Source organism: Lissotriton helveticus, chromosome 12 (genome assembly GCF_964261635.1).
Source record: "Lissotriton helveticus chromosome 12, aLisHel1.1, whole genome shotgun sequence".
Classification (NCBI taxonomy): Eukaryota; Metazoa; Chordata; class Amphibia; order Caudata; family Salamandridae; genus Lissotriton; species Lissotriton helveticus.
This window is the reverse complement of record NC_136073.1, coordinates 658,011,332-658,032,527: the sequence shown is the minus strand read 5'-3', so window position 1 is coordinate 658,032,527 and position 21,196 is coordinate 658,011,332. Positions and strand designations below refer to the sequence as shown.

Sequence of the window (21,196 nt, the reverse complement as noted above, 5' to 3'; positions counted from 1 at the left end):
TTTCTAATGCTTTTCTTTTAAACACACAATAAACAGCCTCACCTGTGGTAAGGCTTAAAAAAATTGAATAAACTCGTAAATGTTCCTCTCCACGGAAATCTTTAGTAAAAGGCGAAAGATTTTTTCGTTTTGAAGAGAAACCAGAGTAAGTTAGAATATGGCTCTCTGGGGGTAAGTGGCACCACATCAAAGACCCCGTCATTGCGAGGGTGAGGACCTGAGAGGTATTTTCAAAATCTAAGAAAGAGGACAAGAACCAGGCCGGTGAGGGAAGCAGGCCCAAATTTCAGAGTCTCTGCTCAAAGCACAGAAAATCAAAAAGGTGGACAGTTCCCATGCGTCTGTCTGGGAATATGCAAATTCTTTTCTGTACACACCTCACCTCATTAGGAGGCGTTGCAGCTGCTGGGCAAGGGGAACGGGAAGCGTGCATCAGGCTTTAGGTGAAGTGGCACTGTAGGACTTTCGTCCCCCAGCGATTTTACGCTTTCCACACCATCCTTCCAATCGATAGGCTGTGAGCCACCACTGTGCTCTGCACATAGCCATGCACTTTAAGTCCCTTTTTCACACGTACTTTCATTAAACCTGAATATAGAAGTATATATCTGTCTAGGCTAGAGGCACATGAAACAGGACTGGCGTGCCGCTTCAAGTGTACCTGAGAGGAATCTGACTCAGGATTGGCCACCATCTCAGGGCACCGACTCAGGATTGGCCAACCTCTATGGGGCACCTCCAACGGGCACAAATAACGGGCAAGCCCTATGAAAAGCACAGCGTGAGTCTAGGTGCCACCTTGAAAAAGGAGGGTGACGTCTGGCCTCTGACAGCAGGAATATTAAGAGAGGAGAAAACATACTGCCTGCTATCGTGAAATTCCAAGATAGTCACGAAAAGCAATCTCATGCACTGCACAAGCTCTTTCCCATGATGCACCTCTCCTGCACTCTGTCTATGCAAATGAGCAAGCAGAGAGTTCAGGAATAAAACACCTAAGCTCATGTCCCCAAAAAACAGCATCAGACAACTCGCAGATATTCCTCAATTTCTAATGCTTTTCTTTTAAACACACGATAAACAGCCTCACCTGTGGTAAGGCTTAAAAAAATTGAATAAACTCGTAAATGTTCCTCTCCACGGAAATCTTTAGTAAAAGGCGAAAGATTTTTTCGTTTTGAAGAGAAACCAGAGTAAGTTAGAATATGGCTCTCTGGGGGTAAGTGGCACCACATCAAAGACCCCGTCATTGCGAGGGTGAGGACCTGAGAGGTATTTTCAAAATCTAAGAAAGAGGACAAGAACCAGGCCGGTGAGGGAAGCAGGCCCAAATTTCAGAGTCTCTGCTCAAAGCACAGAAAATCAAAAAGGTGGACAGTTCCCATGCGTCTGTCTGGGAATATGCAAATTCTTTTCTGTACACACCTCAGCTCATTAGGAGGCGTTGCGGATGCTGGGCAAGGGGAACGGGAAGCGTGCATCAGGCTTTAGGTGAAGTGGCACTGTAGGACTTTTGTCCCCCAGCGATTTTACGCTTTCCACACCATCCTTCCAATCGTTAGGCTGTGAGCCACCACTGTGCTCTGCACATAGCCATGCACTTTAAGTCCCTTTTTCGCACGTACTTTCATTAAACCTGAATATAGAAGCATATATCTGTCTAGGCTAGAGGCACATGAAACAGGACTGGCGTGCCGCTTCAAGTGTACCTGAGAGGAATCTGACTCAGGATTGGCCACCCTCTCAGGGCACCGACTCAGGATTGGCCAACCTCTATGGGGCACCTCCAACGGGCACAAATAACGGGCAAGCCCTATGAAAAGCACAGCGTGAGTCTAGGTGCCACCTTGAAAAAGGAGGGTGACGTCTGGCCTCTGACAGCAGGAATATTAAGAGAGGAGAAAACATACTGCCTGCTATCATAAAATTCCAAGATAGTCACGAAAAGCAATCTCATGCACTGCACAAGCTCTTTCCCATGATGCACCTCTCCTGCACTCTGTCTATGCAAATGAGCAAGCAGAGGAGTTCAGGAATAAAACACCTAAGCTCATGTCCCCAAAAAACAGCAGCAGACAACTCGCAGATATTCTCCAATTTCTAATGCTTTTCTTTTAAACACACAATAAACAGCCTCACCTGTGGTAAGGCTTAAAAAAATTGAATAAACTCGTAAATGTTCCTCTCCACGGAAATCTTTAGTAAAAGGCGAAAGATTTTTTCGTTTTGAAGAGAAACCAGAGTAAGTTAGAATATGGCTCTCTGGGGGTAAGTGGCACCACATCAAAGACCCCTTCATTGCGAGGGTGAGGACCTGAGAGGTATTTTCAAAATCTAAGAAAGAGGACAAGAACCAGGCCGGTGAGGGAAGCAGGCCCAAATTTCAGAGTCTCTGCTCAAAGCACAGAAAATCAAAAAGGTGGACAGTTCCCATGCGTCTGTCTGTGAATATGCAAATTCTTTTCTGTACACACCTCAGCTCATTAGGAGGCGTTGCGGATGCTGGGCAAGGGGAACGGGAAGCGTGCATCAGGCTTTAGGTGAAGTGGCACTGTAGGACTTTTGTCCCCCAGCGATTTTACGCTTTCCACACCATCCTTCCAATCGTTAGGCTGTGAGCCACCACTGTGCTCTGCACATAGCCATGCACTTTAAGTCCCTTTTTCGCACGTACTTTCATTAAACCTGAATATAGAAGTATATATCTGTCTAGGCTAGAGGCACATGAAACAGGACTGGCGTGCCGCTTCAAGTGTACCTGAGAGGAATCTGACTCAGGATTGGCCACCCTCTCAGGGCACCGACTCAGGATTGGCCAACCTCTATGGGGCACCTCCAACGGGCACAAATAACGGGCAAGCCCTATGAAAAGCACAGCGTGAGTCTAGGTGCCACCTTGAAAAAGGAGGGTGACGTCTGGCCTCTGACAGCAGGAATATTAAGAGAGGAGAACACATACTGCCTGCTATCGTGAAATTCCAAGATAGTCACGAAAAGCAATCTCATGCACTGCACAAGCTCTTTCCCATGATGCACCTCTCCTGCACTCTGTCTATGCAAATGAGCAAGCAGAGAGTTCAGGAATAAAACACCTAAGCTCATGTCCCCAAAAAACAGCAGCAGACAACTCGCAGATATTCCCCAATTTCTAATGCTTTTCTTTTAAACACACAATAAACAGCCTCACCTGTGGTAAGGCTTAAAAAAATTGAATAAACTCGTAAATGTTCCTCTCCACGGAAATCTTTAGTAAAAGGCGAAAGATTTTTTCGTTTTGAAGAGAAACCAGAGTAAGTTAGAATATGGCTCTCTGGGGGTAAGTGGCACCACATCAAAGACCCCGTCATTGCGAGGGTGAGGACCTGAGAGGTATTTTCAAAATCTAAGAAAGAGGACAAGAACCAGGCCGGTGAGGGAAGCAGGCCCAAATTTCAGAGTCTCTGCTCAAAGCACAGAAAATCAAAAAGGTGGACAGTTCCCATGCGTCTGTCTGGGAATATGCAAATTCTTTTCTGTACACACCTCAGCTCATTAGGAGGCATTGCGGCTGCTGGGCAAGGGGAACGGGAAGCGTGCATCAGGCTTTAGGTGAAGTGGCACTGTAGGACTTTTGTCCCCCAGCGATTTTACGCTTTCCACACCATCCTTCCAATCGTTAGGCTGTGAGCCACCACTGTGCTCTGCACATAGCCATGCACTTTAAGTCCCTTTTTCGCACGTACTTTCATTAAACCTGAATATAGAAGTATATATCTGTCTAGGCTAGAGGCACATGAAACAGGACTGGCGTGCCGCTTCAAGTGTACCTGAGAGGAATCTGACTCAGGATTGGCCACCCTCTCAGGGCACCGACTCAGGATTGGCCAACCTCTATGGGGCACCTCCAACGGGCACAAATAACGGGCAAGCCCTATGAAAAGCACAGCGTGAGTCTAGGTGCCACCTTGAAAAAGGAGGGTGACGTCTGGCCTCTGACAGCAGGAATATTAAGAGAGGAGAAAACATACTGCCTGCTATCGTGAAATTCCAAGATAGTCACGAAAAGCAATCTCATGCACTGCACAAGCTCTTTCCCATGATGCACCTCTCCTGCACTCTGTCTATGCAAATGAGCAAGCAGAGAGTTCAGGAATAAAACACCTAAGCTCATGTCCCCAAAAAACAGCATCAGACAACTCTCAGATATTCCTCAATTTCTAATGCTTTTCTTTTAAACACACGATAAACAGCCTCACCTGTGGTAAGACTTAAAAAAATTGAATAAACTCGCAAATGTTCCTCTCCACGGAAATCTTTAGTAAAAGGCGAAAGATTTTTTCGTTTTGAAGAGAAACCAGAGTAAGTTAGAATATGGCTCTCTGGGGGTAAGTGGCACCACATCAAAGACCCCGTCATTGCGAGGGTGAGGACCTGAGAGGTATTTTCAAAATCTAAGAAAGAGGACAAGAACCAGGCCGGTGAGGGAAGCAGGCCCAAATTTCAGAGTCTCTGCTCAAAGCACAGAAAATCAAAAAGGTGGACAGTTCCCATGCGTCTGTCTGGGAATATGCAAATTCTTTTCTGTACACACCTCAGCTCATTAGGAGGCGTTGCGGATGCTGGGCAAGGGGAACGGGAAGCGTGCATCAGGCTTTAGGTGAAGTGGCACTGTAGGACTTTTGTCCCCCAGCGATTTTACGCTTTCCACACCATCCTTCCAATCGTTAGGCTGTGAGCCACCACTGTGCTCTGCACATAGCCATGCACTTTAAGTCCCTTTTTCGCACGTACTTTCATTAAACCTGAATATAGAAGCATATATCTGTCTAGGCTAGAGGCACATGAAACAGGACTGGCGTGCTGCTTCAAGTGTACCTGAGAGGAATCTGACTCAGGATTGGCCACCCTCTCAGGGCACCGACTCAGGATTGGCCAACCTCTATGGGGCACCTCCAACGGGCACAAATAACGGGCAAGCCCTATGAAAAGCACAGCGTGAGTCTAGGTGCCACCTTGAAAAAGGAGGGTGACGTCTGGCCTCTGACAGCAGGAATATTAAGAGAGGAGAAAACATACTGCCTGCTATCATGAAATTCCAAGATAGTCACGAAAAGCAATCTCATGCACTGCACAAGCTCTTTCCCATGATGCACCTCTCCTGCACTCTGTCTATGCAAATGAGCAAGCAGAGGAGTTCAGGAATAAAACACCTAAGCTCATGTCCCCAAAAAACAGCAGCAGACAACTCGCAGATATTCCCCAATTTCTAATGCTTTTCTTTTAAACACACAATAAACAGCCTCACCTGTGGTAAGGCTTAAAAAAATTGAATAAACTCGTAAATGTTCCTCTCCACGGAAATCTTTAGTAAAAGGCGAAAGATTTTTTCGTTTTGAAAAGAAACCAGAGTAAGTTAGAATATGGCTCTCTGGGGGTAAGTGGCACCACATCAAAGACCCCGTCATTGCGAGGGTGAGGACCTGAGAGGTATTTTCAAAATCTAAGAAAGAGGACAAGAACCAGGCCGGTGAGGGAAGCAGGCCCAAATTTCAGAGTCTCTGCTCAAAGCACAGAAAATCAAAAAGGTGGACAGTTCCCATGCGTCTGTCTGTGAATATGCAAATTCTTTTCTGTACACACCTCAGCTCATTAGGAGGCGTTGCGGATGCTGGGCAAGGGGAACGGGAAGCGTGCATCAGGCTTTAGGTGAAGTGGCACTGTAGGACTTTTGTCCCCCAGCGATTTTACGCTTTCCACACCATCCTTCCAATCGTTAGGCTGTGAGCCACCACTGTGCTCTGCACATAGCCATGCACTTTAAGTCCCTTTTTCGCACGTACTTTCATTAAACCTGAATATAGAAGTATATATCTGTCTAGGCTAGAGGCACATGAAACAGGACTGGCGTGCCGCTTCAAGTGTACCTGAGAGGAATCTGACTCAGGATTGGCCACCCTCTCAGGGCACCGACTCAGGATTGGCCAACCTCTATGGGGCACCTCCAACGGGCACAAATAACGGGCAAGCCCTATGAAAAGCACAGCGTGAGTCTAGGTGCCACCTTGAAAAAGGAGGGTGACGTCTGGCCTCTGACAGCAGGAATATTAAGAGAGGAGAAAACATACTGCCTGCTATCGTGAAATTCCAAGATAGTCACGAAAAGCAATCTCATGCACTGCACAAGCTCTTTCCCATGATGCACCTCTCCTGCACTCTGTCTATGCAAATGAGCAAGCAGAGAGTTCAGGAATAAAACACCTAAGCTCATGTCCCCAAAAAACAGCAGCAGACAACTCGCAGATATTCCCCAATTTCTAATGCTTTTCTTTTAAACACACAATAAACAGCCTCACCTGTGGTAAGGCTTAAAAAAATTGAATAAACTCGTAAATGTTCCTCTCCACGGAAATCTTTAGTAAAAGGCGAAAGATTTTTTCGTTTTGAAGAGAAACCAGAGTAAGTTAGAATATGGCTCTCTGGGGGTAAGTGGCACCACATCAAAGACCCCGTCATTGCGAGGGTGAGGACCTGAGAGGTATTTTCAAAATCTAAGAAAGAGGACAAGAACCAGGCCGGTGAGGGAAGCAGGCCCAAATTTCAGAGTCTCTGCTCAAAGCACAGAAAATCAAAAAGGTGGACAGTTCCCATGCGTCTGTCTGGGAATATGCAAATTCTTTTCTGTACACACCTCACCTCATTAGGAGGCGTTGCAGCTGCTGGGCAAGGGGAACGGGAAGCGTGCATCAGGCTTTAGGTGAAGTGGCACTGTAGGACTTTCGTCCCCCAGCGATTTTACGCTTTCCACACCATCCTTCCAATCGATAGGCTGTGAGCCACCACTGTGCTCTGCACATAGCCATGCACTTTAAGTCCCTTTTTCGCACGTACTTTCATTAAACCTGAATATAGAAGTATATATCTGTCTAGGCTAGAGGCACATGAAACAGGACTGGCGTGCCGCTTCAAGTGTACCTGAGAGGAATCTGACTCAGGATTGGCCACCATCTCAGGGCACCGACTCAGGATTGGCCAACCTCTATGGGGCACCTCCAACGGGCACAAATAACGGGCAAGCCCTATGAAAAGCACAGCGTGAGTCTAGGTGCCACCTTGAAAAAGGAGGGTGACGTCTGGCCTCTGACAGCAGGAATATTAAGAGAGGAGAAAACATACTGCCTGCTATCGTGAAATTCCAAGATAGTCACGAAAAGCAATCTCATGCACTGCACAAGCTCTTTCCCATGATGCACCTCTCCTGCACTCTGTCTATGCAAATGAGCAAGCAGAGAGTTCAGGAATAAAACACCTAAGCTCATGTCCCCAAAAAACAGCATCAGACAACTCGCAGATATTCCTCAATTTCTAATGCTTTTCTTTTAAACACACGATAAACAGCCTCACCTGTGGTAAGGCTTAAAAAAATTGAATAAACTCGTAAATGTTCCTCTCCACGGAAATCTTTAGTAAAAGGCGAAAGATTTTTTCGTTTTGAAGAGAAACCAGAGTAAGTTAGAATATGGCTCTCTGGGGGTAAGTGGCACCACATCAAAGACCCCGTCATTGCGAGGGTGAGGACCTGAGAGGTATTTTCAAAATCTAAGAAAGAGGACAAGAACCAGGCCGGTGAGGGAAGCAGGCCCAAATTTCAGAGTCTCTGCTCAAAGCACAGAAAATCAAAAAGGTGGACAGTTCCCATGCGTCTGTCTGGGAATATGCAAATTCTTTTCTGTACACACCTCAGCTCATTAGGAGGCGTTGCGGATGCTGGGCAAGGGGAACGGGAAGCGTGCATCAGGCTTTAGGTGAAGTGGCACTGTAGGACTTTTGTCCCCCAGCGATTTTACGCTTTCCACACCATCCTTCCAATCGTTAGGCTGTGAGCCACCACTGTGCTCTGCACATAGCCATGCACTTTAAGTCCCTTTTTCGCACGTACTTTCATTAAACCTGAATATAGAAGCATATATCTGTCTAGGCTAGAGGCACATGAAACAGGACTGGCGTGCCGCTTCAAGTGTACCTGAGAGGAATCTGACTCAGGATTGGCCACCCTCTCAGGGCACCGACTCAGGATTGGCCAACCTCTATGGGGCACCTCCAACGGGCACAAATAACGGGCAAGCCCTATGAAAAGCACAGCGTGAGTCTAGGTGCCACCTTGAAAAAGGAGGGTGACGTCTGGCCTCTGACAGCAGGAATATTAAGAGAGGAGAAAACATACTGCCTGCTATCGTGAAATTCCAAGATAGTCACGAAAAGCAATCTCATGCACTGCACAAGCTCTTTCCCATGATGCACCTCTCCTGCACTCTGTCTATGCAAATGAGCAAGCAGAGAGTTCAGGAATAAAACACCTAAGCTCATGTCCCCAAAAAACAGCAGCAGACAACTCGCAGATATTCCCCAATTTCTAATGCTTTTCTTTTAAACACACAATAAACAGCCTCACCTGTGGTAAGGCTTAAAAAAATTGAATAAACTCGTAAATGTTCCTCTCCACGGAAATCTTTAGTAAAAGGCGAAAGATTTTTTCGTTTTGAAGAGAAACCAGAGTAAGTTAGAATATGGCTCTCTGGGGGTAAGTGGCACCACATCAAAGACCCCGTCATTGCGAGGGTGAGGACCTGAGAGGTATTTTCAAAATCTAAGAAAGAGGACAAGAACCAGGCCGGTGAGGGAAGCAGGCCCAAATTTCAGAGTCTCTGCTCAAAGCACAGAAAATCAAAAAGGTGGACAGTTCCCATGCGTCTGTCTGGGAATATGCAAATTCTTTTCTGTACACACCTCACCTCATTAGGAGGCGTTGCAGCTGCTGGGCAAGGGGAACGGGAAGCGTGCATCAGGCTTTAGGTGAAGTGGCACTGTAGGACTTTCGTCCCCCAGCGATTTTACGCTTTCCACACCATCCTTCCAATCGATAGGCTGTGAGCCACCACTGTGCTCTGCACATAGCCATGCACTTTAAGTCCCTTTTTCACACGTACTTTCATTAAACCTGAATATAGAAGTATATATCTGTCTAGGCTAGAGGCACATGAAACAGGACTGGCGTGCCGCTTCAAGTGTACCTGAGAGGAATCTGACTCAGGATTGGCCACCATCTCAGGGCACCGACTCAGGATTGGCCAACCTCTATGGGGCACCTCCAACGGGCACAAATAACGGGCAAGCCCTATGAAAAGCACAGCGTGAGTCTAGGTGCCACCTTGAAAAAGGAGGGTGACGTCTGGCCTCTGACAGCAGGAATATTAAGAGAGGAGAAAACATACTGCCTGCTATCGTGAAATTCCAAGATAGTCACGAAAAGCAATCTCATGCACTGCACAAGCTCTTTCCCATGATGCACCTCTCCTGCACTCTGTCTATGCAAATGAGCAAGCAGAGAGTTCAGGAATAAAACACCTAAGCTCATGTCCCCAAAAAACAGCATCAGACAACTCGCAGATATTCCTCAATTTCTAATGCTTTTCTTTTAAACACACGATAAACAGCCTCACCTGTGGTAAGGCTTAAAAAAATTGAATAAACTCGTAAATGTTCCTCTCCACGGAAATCTTTAGTAAAAGGCGAAAGATTTTTTCGTTTTGAAGAGAAACCAGAGTAAGTTAGAATATGGCTCTCTGGGGGTAAGTGGCACCACATCAAAGACCCCGTCATTGCGAGGGTGAGGACCTGAGAGGTATTTTCAAAATCTAAGAAAGAGGACAAGAACCAGGCCGGTGAGGGAAGCAGGCCCAAATTTCAGAGTCTCTGCTCAAAGCACAGAAAATCAAAAAGGTGGACAGTTCCCATGCGTCTGTCTGGGAATATGCAAATTCTTTTCTGTACACACCTCAGCTCATTAGGAGGCGTTGCGGATGCTGGGCAAGGGGAACGGGAAGCGTGCATCAGGCTTTAGGTGAAGTGGCACTGTAGGACTTTTGTCCCCCAGCGATTTTACGCTTTCCACACCATCCTTCCAATCGTTAGGCTGTGAGCCACCACTGTGCTCTGCACATAGCCATGCACTTTAAGTCCCTTTTTCGCACGTACTTTCATTAAACCTGAATATAGAAGCATATATCTGTCTAGGCTAGAGGCACATGAAACAGGACTGGCGTGCCGCTTCAAGTGTACCTGAGAGGAATCTGACTCAGGATTGGCCACCCTCTCAGGGCACCGACTCAGGATTGGCCAACCTCTATGGGGCACCTCCAACGGGCACAAATAACGGGCAAGCCCTATGAAAAGCACAGCGTGAGTCTAGGTGCCACCTTGAAAAAGGAGGGTGACGTCTGGCCTCTGACAGCAGGAATATTAAGAGAGGAGAAAACATACTGCCTGCTATCATAAAATTCCAAGATAGTCACGAAAAGCAATCTCATGCACTGCACAAGCTCTTTCCCATGATGCACCTCTCCTGCACTCTGTCTATGCAAATGAGCAAGCAGAGGAGTTCAGGAATAAAACACCTAAGCTCATGTCCCCAAAAAACAGCAGCAGACAACTCGCAGATATTCTCCAATTTCTAATGCTTTTCTTTTAAACACACAATAAACAGCCTCACCTGTGGTAAGGCTTAAAAAAATTGAATAAACTCGTAAATGTTCCTCTCCACGGAAATCTTTAGTAAAAGGCGAAAGATTTTTTCGTTTTGAAGAGAAACCAGAGTAAGTTAGAATATGGCTCTCTGGGGGTAAGTGGCACCACATCAAAGACCCCTTCATTGCGAGGGTGAGGACCTGAGAGGTATTTTCAAAATCTAAGAAAGAGGACAAGAACCAGGCCGGTGAGGGAAGCAGGCCCAAATTTCAGAGTCTCTGCTCAAAGCACAGAAAATCAAAAAGGTGGACAGTTCCCATGCGTCTGTCTGTGAATATGCAAATTCTTTTCTGTACACACCTCAGCTCATTAGGAGGCGTTGCGGATGCTGGGCAAGGGGAACGGGAAGCGTGCATCAGGCTTTAGGTGAAGTGGCACTGTAGGACTTTTGTCCCCCAGCGATTTTACGCTTTCCACACCATCCTTCCAATCGTTAGGCTGTGAGCCACCACTGTGCTCTGCACATAGCCATGCACTTTAAGTCCCTTTTTCGCACGTACTTTCATTAAACCTGAATATAGAAGTATATATCTGTCTAGGCTAGAGGCACATGAAACAGGACTGGCGTGCCGCTTCAAGTGTACCTGAGAGGAATCTGACTCAGGATTGGCCACCCTCTCAGGGCACCGACTCAGGATTGGCCAACCTCTATGGGGCACCTCCAACGGGCACAAATAACGGGCAAGCCCTATGAAAAGCACAGCGTGAGTCTAGGTGCCACCTTGAAAAAGGAGGGTGACGTCTGGCCTCTGACAGCAGGAATATTAAGAGAGGAGAACACATACTGCCTGCTATCGTGAAATTCCAAGATAGTCACGAAAAGCAATCTCATGCACTGCACAAGCTCTTTCCCATGATGCACCTCTCCTGCACTCTGTCTATGCAAATGAGCAAGCAGAGAGTTCAGGAATAAAACACCTAAGCTCATGTCCCCAAAAAACAGCAGCAGACAACTCGCAGATATTCCCCAATTTCTAATGCTTTTCTTTTAAACACACAATAAACAGCCTCACCTGTGGTAAGGCTTAAAAAAATTGAATAAACTCGTAAATGTTCCTCTCCACGGAAATCTTTAGTAAAAGGCGAAAGATTTTTTCGTTTTGAAGAGAAACCAGAGTAAGTTAGAATATGGCTCTCTGGGGGTAAGTGGCACCACATCAAAGACCCCGTCATTGCGAGGGTGAGGACCTGAGAGGTATTTTCAAAATCTAAGAAAGAGGACAAGAACCAGGCCGGTGAGGGAAGCAGGCCCAAATTTCAGAGTCTCTGCTCAAAGCACAGAAAATCAAAAAGGTGGACAGTTCCCATGCGTCTGTCTGGGAATATGCAAATTCTTTTCTGTACACACCTCAGCTCATTAGGAGGCATTGCGGCTGCTGGGCAAGGGGAACGGGAAGCGTGCATCAGGCTTTAGGTGAAGTGGCACTGTAGGACTTTTGTCCCCCAGCGATTTTACGCTTTCCACACCATCCTTCCAATCGTTAGGCTGTGAGCCACCACTGTGCTCTGCACATAGCCATGCACTTTAAGTCCCTTTTTCGCACGTACTTTCATTAAACCTGAATATAGAAGTATATATCTGTCTAGGCTAGAGGCACATGAAACAGGACTGGCGTGCCGCTTCAAGTGTACCTGAGAGGAATCTGACTCAGGATTGGCCACCCTCTCAGGGCACCGACTCAGGATTGGCCAACCTCTATGGGGCACCTCCAACGGGCACAAATAACGGGCAAGCCCTATGAAAAGCACAGCGTGAGTCTAGGTGCCACCTTGAAAAAGGAGGGTGACGTCTGGCCTCTGACAGCAGGAATATTAAGAGAGGAGAAAACATACTGCCTGCTATCGTGAAATTCCAAGATAGTCACGAAAAGCAATCTCATGCACTGCACAAGCTCTTTCCCATGATGCACCTCTCCTGCACTCTGTCTATGCAAATGAGCAAGCAGAGAGTTCAGGAATAAAACACCTAAGCTCATGTCCCCAAAAAACAGCATCAGACAACTCTCAGATATTCCTCAATTTCTAATGCTTTTCTTTTAAACACACGATAAACAGCCTCACCTGTGGTAAGACTTAAAAAAATTGAATAAACTCGCAAATGTTCCTCTCCACGGAAATCTTTAGTAAAAGGCGAAAGATTTTTTCGTTTTGAAGAGAAACCAGAGTAAGTTAGAATATGGCTCTCTGGGGGTAAGTGGCACCACATCAAAGACCCCGTCATTGCGAGGGTGAGGACCTGAGAGGTATTTTCAAAATCTAAGAAAGAGGACAAGAACCAGGCCGGTGAGGGAAGCAGGCCCAAATTTCAGAGTCTCTGCTCAAAGCACAGAAAATCAAAAAGGTGGACAGTTCCCATGCGTCTGTCTGGGAATATGCAAATTCTTTTCTGTACACACCTCAGCTCATTAGGAGGCGTTGCGGATGCTGGGCAAGGGGAACGGGAAGCGTGCATCAGGCTTTAGGTGAAGTGGCACTGTAGGACTTTTGTCCCCCAGCGATTTTACGCTTTCCACACCATCCTTCCAATCGTTAGGCTGTGAGCCACCACTGTGCTCTGCACATAGCCATGCACTTTAAGTCCCTTTTTCGCACGTACTTTCATTAAACCTGAATATAGAAGCATATATCTGTCTAGGCTAGAGGCACATGAAACAGGACTGGCGTGCTGCTTCAAGTGTACCTGAGAGGAATCTGACTCAGGATTGGCCACCCTCTCAGGGCACCGACTCAGGATTGGCCAACCTCTATGGGGCACCTCCAACGGGCACAAATAACGGGCAAGCCCTATGAAAAGCACAGCGTGAGTCTAGGTGCCACCTTGAAAAAGGAGGGTGACGTCTGGCCTCTGACAGCAGGAATATTAAGAGAGGAGAAAACATACTGCCTGCTATCATGAAATTCCAAGATAGTCACGAAAAGCAATCTCATGCACTGCACAAGCTCTTTCCCATGATGCACCTCTCCTGCACTCTGTCTATGCAAATGAGCAAGCAGAGGAGTTCAGGAATAAAACACCTAAGCTCATGTCCCCAAAAAACAGCAGCAGACAACTCGCAGATATTCCCCAATTTCTAATGCTTTTCTTTTAAACACACAATAAACAGCCTCACCTGTGGTAAGGCTTAAAAAAATTGAATAAACTCGTAAATGTTCCTCTCCACGGAAATCTTTAGTAAAAGGCGAAATTTTTTTTCGTTTTGAAGAGAAACCAGAGTAAGTTAGAATATGGCTCTCTGGGGGTAAGTGGCACCACATCAAAGACCCCTTCATTGCGAGGGTGAGGACCTGAGAGGTATTTTCAAAATCTAAGAAAGAGGACAAGAACCAGGCCGGTGAGGGAAGCAGGCCCAAATTTCAGAGTCTCTGCTCAAAGCACAGAAAATCAAAAAGGTGGACAGTTCCCATGCGTCTGTCTGGGAATATGCAAATTCTTTTCTGTACACACCTCAGCTCATTAGGAGGCGTTGCGGCTGCTGGGCAAGGGGAACGGGAAGCGTGCATCAGGCTTTAGGTGAAGTGGCACTGTAGGACTTTTGTCCCCCAGCGATTTTACGCTTTCCACACCATCCTTCCAATCGTTAGGCTGTGAGCCACCACTGTGCTCTGCACATAGCCATGCACTTTAAGTCCCTTTTTCGCACGTACTTTCATTAAACCTGAATATAGAAGTATATATCTGTCTAGGCTAGAGGCACATGAAACAGGACTGGCGTGCCGCTTCAAGTGTACCTGAGAGGAATCTGACTCAGGATTGGCCACCCTCTCAGGGCACCGACTCAGGATTGGCCAACCTCTATGGGGCACCTCCAACGGGCACAAATAACGGGCAAGCCCTATGAAAAGCACAGCGTGAGTCTAGGTGCCACCTTGAAAAAGGAGGGTGACGTCTGGCCTCTGACAGCAGGAATATTAAGAGAGGAGAAAACATACTGCCTGCTATCGTGAAATTCCAAGATAGTCACGAAAAGCAATCTCATGCACTGCACAAGCTCTTTCCCATGATGCACCTCTCCTGCACTCTGTCTATGCAAATGAGCAAGCAGAGAGTTCAGGAATAAAACACCTAAGCTCATGTCCCCAAAAAACAGCATCAGACAACTCGCAGATATTCCTCAATTTCTAATGCTTTTCTTTTAAACACACGATAAACAGCCTCACCTGTGGTAAGGCTTAAAAAAATTGAATAAACTCGTAAATGTTCCTCTCCACGGAAATCTTTAGTAAAAGGCGAAAGATTTTTTCGTTTTGAAGAGAAACCAGAGTAAGTTAGAATATGGCTCTCTGGGGGTAAGTGGCACCACATCAAAGACCCCGTCATTGCGAGGGTGAGGACCTGAGAGGTATTTTCAAAATCTAAGAAAGAGGACAAGAACCAGGCCGGTGAGGGAAGCAGGCCCAAATTTCAGAGTCTCTGCTCAAAGCACAGAAAATCAAAAAGGTGGACAGTTCCCATGCGTCTGTCTGGGAATATGCAAATTCTTTTCTGTACACACCTCAGCTCATTAGGAGGCGTTGCGGATGCTGGGCAAGGGGAACGGGAAGCGTGCATCAGGCTTTAGGTGAAGTGGCACTGTAGGACTTTTGTCCCCCAGCGATTTTACGCTTTCCACACCATCCTTCCAATCGTTAGGCTGTGAGCCACCACTGTGCTCTGCACATAGCCATGCACTTTAAGTCCCTTTTTCGCACGTACTTTCATTAAACCTGAATATAGAAGCATATATCTGTCTAGGCTAGAGGCACATGAAACAGGACTGGCGTGCCGCTTCAAGTGTACCTGAGAGGAATCTGACTCAGGATTGGCCACCCTGTCAGGGCACCGACTCAGGATTGGCCAACCTCTATGGGGCACCTCCAACGGGCACAAATAACGGGCAAGCCCTATGAAAAGCACAGCGTGAGTCTAGGTGCCACCTTGAAAAAGGAGGGTGACGTCTGGCCTCTGACAGCAGGAATATTAAGAGAGGAGAAAACATACTGCCTGCTATCATGAAATTCCAAGATAGTCACGAAAAGCAATCTCATGCACTGCACAAGCTCTTTCCCATGATGCACCTCTCCTGCACTCTGTCTATGCAAATGAGCAAGCAGAGGAGTTCAGGAATAAAACACCTAAGCTCATGTCCCCAAAAAACAGCAGCAGACAACTCGCAGATATTCCCCAATTTCTAATGCTTTTCTTTTAAACACACAATAAACAGCCTCACCTGTGGTAAGGCTTAAAAAAATTGAATAAACTCGCAAATGTTCCTCTCCACGGAAATCTTTAGTAAAAGGCGAAAGATTTTTTCGTTTTGAAGAGAAACCAGAGTAAGTTAGAATATGGCTCTCTGGGGGTAAGTGGCACCACATCAAAGACCCCGTCATTGCGAGGGTGAGGACCTGAGAGGTATTTTCAGGCTCTAAGAAAGAGGACAAGAACCAGGCCGGTGAGGGAAGCAGGCCCAAATTTCAGAGACTCTGCTCAAAGCACAGAAAATGAAAAAGGTGGACAGTTCCCATGCGTCTGTCTGGGAATATGCAAATTCTTTTCTGTACACACCTCAGCTCATTAGGAGGCGTTGCGGCTGCTGGGCAAGGGGAACGGGAAGCGTGCATCAGGCTTTAGGTGAAGTGGCACTGTAGGACTTTTGTCCCCCAGCGATTTTACGCTTTCCACACCATCCTTCCAATCGTTAGGCTGTGAGCCACCACTGTGCTCTGCACATAGCCATGCACTTTAAGTCCCTTTTTCGCACGTACTTTCATTAAACCTGAATATAGAAGCATATATCTGTCTAGGCTAGAGGCACATGAAACAGGACTGACGTGCCGCTTCAAGTGTACCTGAGAGGAATCTGACTCAGGATTGGCCACCCTCTCAGGGCACCTCCAATGGGCACAAATAACGGGCAAGCCCTATGAAAAGCACAGCGTGAGTCTAGGTGCCACCTTGAAAAAGGAGGGTGACGTCTGGCCTCTGACAGCAGGAATATTAAGAGAGGAGAAAACATACTGCCTGCTATCATGAAATTCCAAGATAGTCACGAAAAGCAATCTCATGCACTGCACAAGCTCTTTCCCATGATGCACCTCTCCTGCACTCTGTCTATGCAAATGAGCAAGCAGAGGAGTTCAGGAATAAAACACCTAAGCTCATGTCCCCAAAAAACAGCAGCAGACAACTCGCAGATATTCCCCAATTTCTAATGCTTTTCTTTTAAACACACAATAAACAGCCTCACCTGTGGTAAGGCTTAAAAAAATTGAATAAACTCGTAAATGTTCCTCTCCACGGAAATCTTTAGTAAAAGGCGAAAAAAAAATTCGTTTTGAAGAGAAACCAGAGTAAGTTAGAATATGGCTCTCTGGGGGTAAGTGGCACCACATCAAAAACCCCTTCATTGCGAGGGTGAGGACCTGAGAGGTATTTTCAAAATCTAAGAAAGAGGACAAGAACCAGGCCGGTGAGGGAAGCAGGCCCAAATTTCAGAGTCTCTGCTCAAAGCACAGAAAATCAAAAAGGTGGACAGTTCCCATGCGTCTGTCTGGGAATATGCAAATTCTTTTCTGTACACACCTCACCTCATTAGGAGGCGTTGCAGCTGCTGGGCAAGGGGAACGGGAAGCGTGCATCAGGCTTTAGGTGAAGTGGCACTGTAGGACTTTCGTCCCCCAGCGATTTTACGCTTTCCACACCATCCTTCCAATCGATAGGCTGTGAGCCACCACTGTGCTCTGCACATAGCCATGCACTTTAAGTCCCTTTTTCGCACGTACTTTCATTAAACCTGAATATAGAAGTATATATCTGTCTAGGCTAGAGGCACATGAAACAGGACTGGCGTGCCGCTTCAAGTGTACCTGAGAGGAATCTGACTCAGGATTGGCCACCATCTCAGGGCACCGACTCAGGATTGGCCAACCTCTATGGGGCACCTCCAACGGGCACAAATAACGGGCAAGCCCTATGAAAAGCACAGCGTTAGTCTAGGTGCCACCTTGAAAAAGGAGGGTGACGTCTGGCCTCTGACAGCAGGAATATTAAGAGAGGAGAAAACATACTGCCTGCTATCGTGAAATTCCAAGATAGTCACGAAAAGCAATCTCATGCACTGCACAAGCTCTTTCCCATGATGCACCTCTCCTGCACTCTGTCTATGCAAATGAGCAAGCAGAGAGTTCAGGAATAAAACACCTAAGCTCATGTCCCCAAAAAACAGCATCAGACAACTCGCAGATATTCCTCAATTTCTAATGCTTTTCTTTTAAACACACGATAAACAGCCTCACCTGTGGTAAGGCTTAAAAAAATTGAATGAACTCGTAAATGTTCCTCTCCACGGAAATCTTTAGTAAAAGGCGAAAGATTTTTTCGTTTTGAAGAGAAACCAGAGTAAGTTAGAATATGGCTCTCTGGGGGTAAGTGGCACCACATCAAAGACCCCGTCATTGCGAGGGTGAGGACCTGAGAGGTATTTTCAAAATCTAAGAAAGAGGACAAGAACCAGGCCGGTGAGGGAAGCAGGCCCAAATTTCAGAGTCTCTGCTCAAAGCACAGAAAATCAAAAAGGTGGACAGTTCCCATGCGTCTGTCTGGGAATATGCAAATTCTTTTCTGTACACACCTCAGCTCATTAGGAGGCGTTGCGGATGCTGGGCAAGGGGAACGGGAAGCGTGCATCAGGCTTTAGGTGAAGTGGCACTGTAGGACTTTTGTCCCCCAGCGATTTTACGCTTTCCACACCATCCTTCCAATCGTTAGGCTGTGAGCCACCACTGTGCTCTGCACATAGCCATGCACTTTAAGTCCCTTTTTCGCACGTACTTTCATTAAACCTGAATATAGAAGCATATATCTGTCTAGGCTAGAGGCACATGAAACAGGACTGGCGTGCCGCTTCAAGTGTACCTGAGAGGAATCTGACTCAGGATTGGCCACCCTCTCAGGGCACCGACTCAGGATTGGCCAACCTCTATGGGGCACCTCCAACGGGCACAAATAACGGGCAAGCCCTATGAAAAGCACAGCGTGAGTCTAGGTGCCACCTTGAAAAAGGAGGGTGACGTCTGGCCTCTGACAGCAGGAATATTAAGAGAGGAGAAAACATACTGCCTGCTATCATGAAATTCCAAGATAGTCACGAAAAGCAATCTCATGCACTGCACAAGCTCTTTCCCATGATGCACCTCTCCTGCACTCTGTCTATGCAAATGAGCAAGCAGAGGAGTTCAGGAATAAAACACCTAAGCTCATGTCCCCAAAAAACAGCAGCAGACAACTCGCAGATATTCTCCAATTTCTAATGCTTTTCTTTTAAACACACAATAAACAGCCTCACCTGTGGTAAGGCTTAAAAAAATTGAATAAACTCGTAAATGTTCCTCTCCACGGAAATCTTTAGTAAAAGGCGAAAGATTTTTTCGTTTTGAAGAGAAACCAGAGTAAGTTAGAATATGGCTCTCTGGGGGTAAGTGGCACCACATCAAAGACCCCTTCATTGCGAGGGTGAGGACCTGAGAGGTATTTTCAAAATCTAAGAAAGAGGACAAGAACCAGGCCGGTGAGGGAAGCAGGCCCAAATTTCAGAGTCTCTGCTCAAAGCACAGAAAATCAAAAAGGTGGACAGTTCCCATGCGTCTGTCTGTGAATATGCAAATTCTTTTCTGTACACACCTCAGCTCATTAGGAGGCGTTGCAGCTGCTGGGCAAGGGGAACGGGAAGCGTGCATCAGGCTTTAGGTGAAGTGGCACTGTAGGACTTTCGTCCCCCAGCGATTTTACGCTTTCCACACCATCCTTCCAATCGATAGGCTGTGAGCCACCACTGTGCTCTGCACATAGCCATGCACTTTAAGTCCCTTTTTCGCACGTACTTCATTAAACCTGAATATAGAAGTATATATCTGTCTAGGCTAGAGGCACATGAAACAGGACTGGCGTGCCGCTTCAAGTGTACCTGAGAGGAATCTGACTCAGGATTGGCCACCCTCTCAGGGCACCGACTCAGGATTGGCCAACCTCTATGGGGCACCTCCAACGGGCACAAATAACGGGCAAGCCCTATGAAAAGCACAGCGTGAGTCTAGGTGCCACCTTGAAAAAGGAGGGTGACGTCTGGCCTCTGACAGCAGGAATATTAAGAGAGGAGAAAACATACTGCCTGCTATCATGAAATTCCAAGATAGTCACGAAAAGCAATCTCATGCACTGCACAAGCTCTTTCCCATGATGCACCTCTCCTGCACTCTGTCTATGCAAATGAGCAAGCAGAGAGTTCAGGAATAAAACACCTAAGCTCATGTCCCCAAAAAACAGCAGCAGACAACTCGCAGATATTCCCCAATTTCTAATGCTTTTCTTTTAAACACACAATAAACAGCCTCACCTGTGGTAAGGCTTAAAAAAATTGAATAAACTCGTAAATGTTCCTCTCCACGGAAATCTTTAGTAAAAGGCGAAAGATTTTTTCGTTTTGAAGAGAAACCAGAGTAAGTTAGAATATGGCTCTCTGGGGGTAAGTGGCACCACATCAAAGACCCCGTCATTGCGAGGGTGAGGACCTGAGAGGTATTTTCAAAATCTAAGAAAGAGGACAAGAACCAGGCCGGTGAGGGAAGCAGGCCCAAATTTCAGAGTCTCTGCTCAAAGCACAGAAAATCAAAAAGGTGGACAGTTCCCATGCGTCTGTCTGGGAATATGCAAATTCTTTTCTGTACACACCTCAGCTCATTAGGAGGCATTGCGGCTGCTGGGCAAGGGGAACGGGAAGCGTGCATCAGGCTTTAGGTGAAGTGGCACTGTAGGACTTTCGTCCCCCAGCGATTTTACGCTTTCCACACCATCCTTCCAATCGATAGGCTGTGAGCCACCACTGTGCTCTGCACATAGCCATGCACTTTAAGTCCCTTTTTCGCACGTACTTTCATTAAACCTGAATATAGAAGTATATATCTGTCTAGGCTAGAGGCACATGAAACAGGACTGGCGTGCCGCTTCAAGTGTACCTGAGAGGAATCTGACTCAGGATTGGCCACCATCTCAGGGCACCGACTCAGGATTGGCCAACCTCTATGGGGCACCTCCAACGGGCACAAATAACGGGCAAGCCCTATGAAAAGCACAGCGTGAGTCTAGGTGCCACCTTGAAAAAGGAGGGTGACGTCTGGCCTCTGACAGCAGGAATATTAAGAGAGGAGAAAACATACTGCCTGCTATCGTGAAATTCCAAGATAGTCACGAAAAGCAATCTCATGCACTGCACAAGCTCTTTCCCATGATGCACCTCTCCTGCACTCTGTCTATGCAAATGAGCAAGCAGAGAGTTCAGGAATAAAACACCTAAGCTCATGTCCCCAAAAAACAGCATCAGACAACTCGCAGATATTCCTCAATTTCTAATGCTTTTCTTTTAAACACACGATAAACAGCCTCACCTGTGGTAAGGCTTAAAAAAATTGAATGAACTCGTAAATGTTCCTCTCCACGGAAATCTTTAGTAAAAGGCGAAAGATTTTTTCGTTTTGAAGAGAAACCAGAGTAAGTTAGAATATGGCTCTCTGGGGGTAAGTGGCACCACATCAAAGACCCCGTCATTGCGAGGGTGAGGACCTGAGAGGTATTTTCAAAATCTAAGAAAGAGGACAAGAACCAGGC

General features: G+C 46.7%; 21 non-coding genes across 21 annotated transcripts; all 21 read right to left on the bottom strand.

Annotated features, from left to right (window-relative positions):
* Positions 1-34: 34 nt before the first annotated feature.
* Positions 35-149, bottom strand: LOC144801638 (U5 spliceosomal RNA). Its single transcript, XR_013605441.1, has one exon. It is a non-coding gene; the product is annotated as a U5 spliceosomal RNA (small nuclear RNA).
* A 933-nt stretch (positions 150-1,082) lies between these two features.
* LOC144801637 (U5 spliceosomal RNA) lies at positions 1,083-1,197 on the bottom strand. Its single transcript, XR_013605440.1, has one exon. It is a non-coding gene; the product is annotated as a U5 spliceosomal RNA (small nuclear RNA).
* Positions 1,198-2,131: 934 nt separating this feature from the next.
* On the bottom strand, positions 2,132-2,246 carry LOC144801636 (U5 spliceosomal RNA). Its single transcript, XR_013605439.1, has one exon. It is a non-coding gene; the product is annotated as a U5 spliceosomal RNA (small nuclear RNA).
* Positions 2,247-3,179: 933 nt separating this feature from the next.
* Positions 3,180-3,294, bottom strand: LOC144801633 (U5 spliceosomal RNA). The gene has a single exon (XR_013605437.1). It is a non-coding gene; the product is annotated as a U5 spliceosomal RNA (small nuclear RNA).
* Positions 3,295-4,227: 933 nt separating this feature from the next.
* Positions 4,228-4,342, bottom strand: LOC144800533 (U5 spliceosomal RNA). The gene has a single exon (XR_013604429.1). It is a non-coding gene; the product is annotated as a U5 spliceosomal RNA (small nuclear RNA).
* Positions 4,343-5,276: 934 nt separating this feature from the next.
* LOC144800425 (U5 spliceosomal RNA) lies at positions 5,277-5,391 on the bottom strand. Its single transcript, XR_013604328.1, has one exon. It is a non-coding gene; the product is annotated as a U5 spliceosomal RNA (small nuclear RNA).
* A 933-nt stretch (positions 5,392-6,324) lies between these two features.
* Positions 6,325-6,439, bottom strand: LOC144801632 (U5 spliceosomal RNA). The gene has a single exon (XR_013605436.1). It is a non-coding gene; the product is annotated as a U5 spliceosomal RNA (small nuclear RNA).
* Positions 6,440-7,372: 933 nt separating this feature from the next.
* Positions 7,373-7,487, bottom strand: LOC144801631 (U5 spliceosomal RNA). The gene has a single exon (XR_013605435.1). It is a non-coding gene; the product is annotated as a U5 spliceosomal RNA (small nuclear RNA).
* A 933-nt stretch (positions 7,488-8,420) lies between these two features.
* Positions 8,421-8,535, bottom strand: LOC144801630 (U5 spliceosomal RNA). Its single transcript, XR_013605434.1, has one exon. It is a non-coding gene; the product is annotated as a U5 spliceosomal RNA (small nuclear RNA).
* Positions 8,536-9,468: 933 nt separating this feature from the next.
* On the bottom strand, positions 9,469-9,583 carry LOC144801629 (U5 spliceosomal RNA). The gene has a single exon (XR_013605433.1). It is a non-coding gene; the product is annotated as a U5 spliceosomal RNA (small nuclear RNA).
* A 934-nt stretch (positions 9,584-10,517) lies between these two features.
* Positions 10,518-10,632, bottom strand: LOC144801628 (U5 spliceosomal RNA). Its single transcript, XR_013605432.1, has one exon. It is a non-coding gene; the product is annotated as a U5 spliceosomal RNA (small nuclear RNA).
* Positions 10,633-11,565: 933 nt separating this feature from the next.
* LOC144801627 (U5 spliceosomal RNA) lies at positions 11,566-11,680 on the bottom strand. The gene has a single exon (XR_013605431.1). It is a non-coding gene; the product is annotated as a U5 spliceosomal RNA (small nuclear RNA).
* A 933-nt stretch (positions 11,681-12,613) lies between these two features.
* Positions 12,614-12,728, bottom strand: LOC144800532 (U5 spliceosomal RNA). The gene has a single exon (XR_013604428.1). It is a non-coding gene; the product is annotated as a U5 spliceosomal RNA (small nuclear RNA).
* A 934-nt stretch (positions 12,729-13,662) lies between these two features.
* On the bottom strand, positions 13,663-13,777 carry LOC144801007 (U5 spliceosomal RNA). The gene has a single exon (XR_013604885.1). It is a non-coding gene; the product is annotated as a U5 spliceosomal RNA (small nuclear RNA).
* A 933-nt stretch (positions 13,778-14,710) lies between these two features.
* Positions 14,711-14,825, bottom strand: LOC144801626 (U5 spliceosomal RNA). The gene has a single exon (XR_013605430.1). It is a non-coding gene; the product is annotated as a U5 spliceosomal RNA (small nuclear RNA).
* Positions 14,826-15,759: 934 nt separating this feature from the next.
* On the bottom strand, positions 15,760-15,874 carry LOC144800369 (U5 spliceosomal RNA). The gene has a single exon (XR_013604278.1). It is a non-coding gene; the product is annotated as a U5 spliceosomal RNA (small nuclear RNA).
* Positions 15,875-16,776: 902 nt separating this feature from the next.
* On the bottom strand, positions 16,777-16,891 carry LOC144801037 (U5 spliceosomal RNA). Its single transcript, XR_013604914.1, has one exon. It is a non-coding gene; the product is annotated as a U5 spliceosomal RNA (small nuclear RNA).
* A 933-nt stretch (positions 16,892-17,824) lies between these two features.
* LOC144800352 (U5 spliceosomal RNA) lies at positions 17,825-17,939 on the bottom strand. The gene has a single exon (XR_013604262.1). It is a non-coding gene; the product is annotated as a U5 spliceosomal RNA (small nuclear RNA).
* Positions 17,940-18,873: 934 nt separating this feature from the next.
* Positions 18,874-18,988, bottom strand: LOC144801625 (U5 spliceosomal RNA). The gene has a single exon (XR_013605429.1). It is a non-coding gene; the product is annotated as a U5 spliceosomal RNA (small nuclear RNA).
* A 932-nt stretch (positions 18,989-19,920) lies between these two features.
* LOC144801624 (U5 spliceosomal RNA) lies at positions 19,921-20,035 on the bottom strand. The gene has a single exon (XR_013605428.1). It is a non-coding gene; the product is annotated as a U5 spliceosomal RNA (small nuclear RNA).
* A 933-nt stretch (positions 20,036-20,968) lies between these two features.
* On the bottom strand, positions 20,969-21,083 carry LOC144800351 (U5 spliceosomal RNA). Its single transcript, XR_013604261.1, has one exon. It is a non-coding gene; the product is annotated as a U5 spliceosomal RNA (small nuclear RNA).
* Positions 21,084-21,196: the final 113 nt, after the last annotated feature.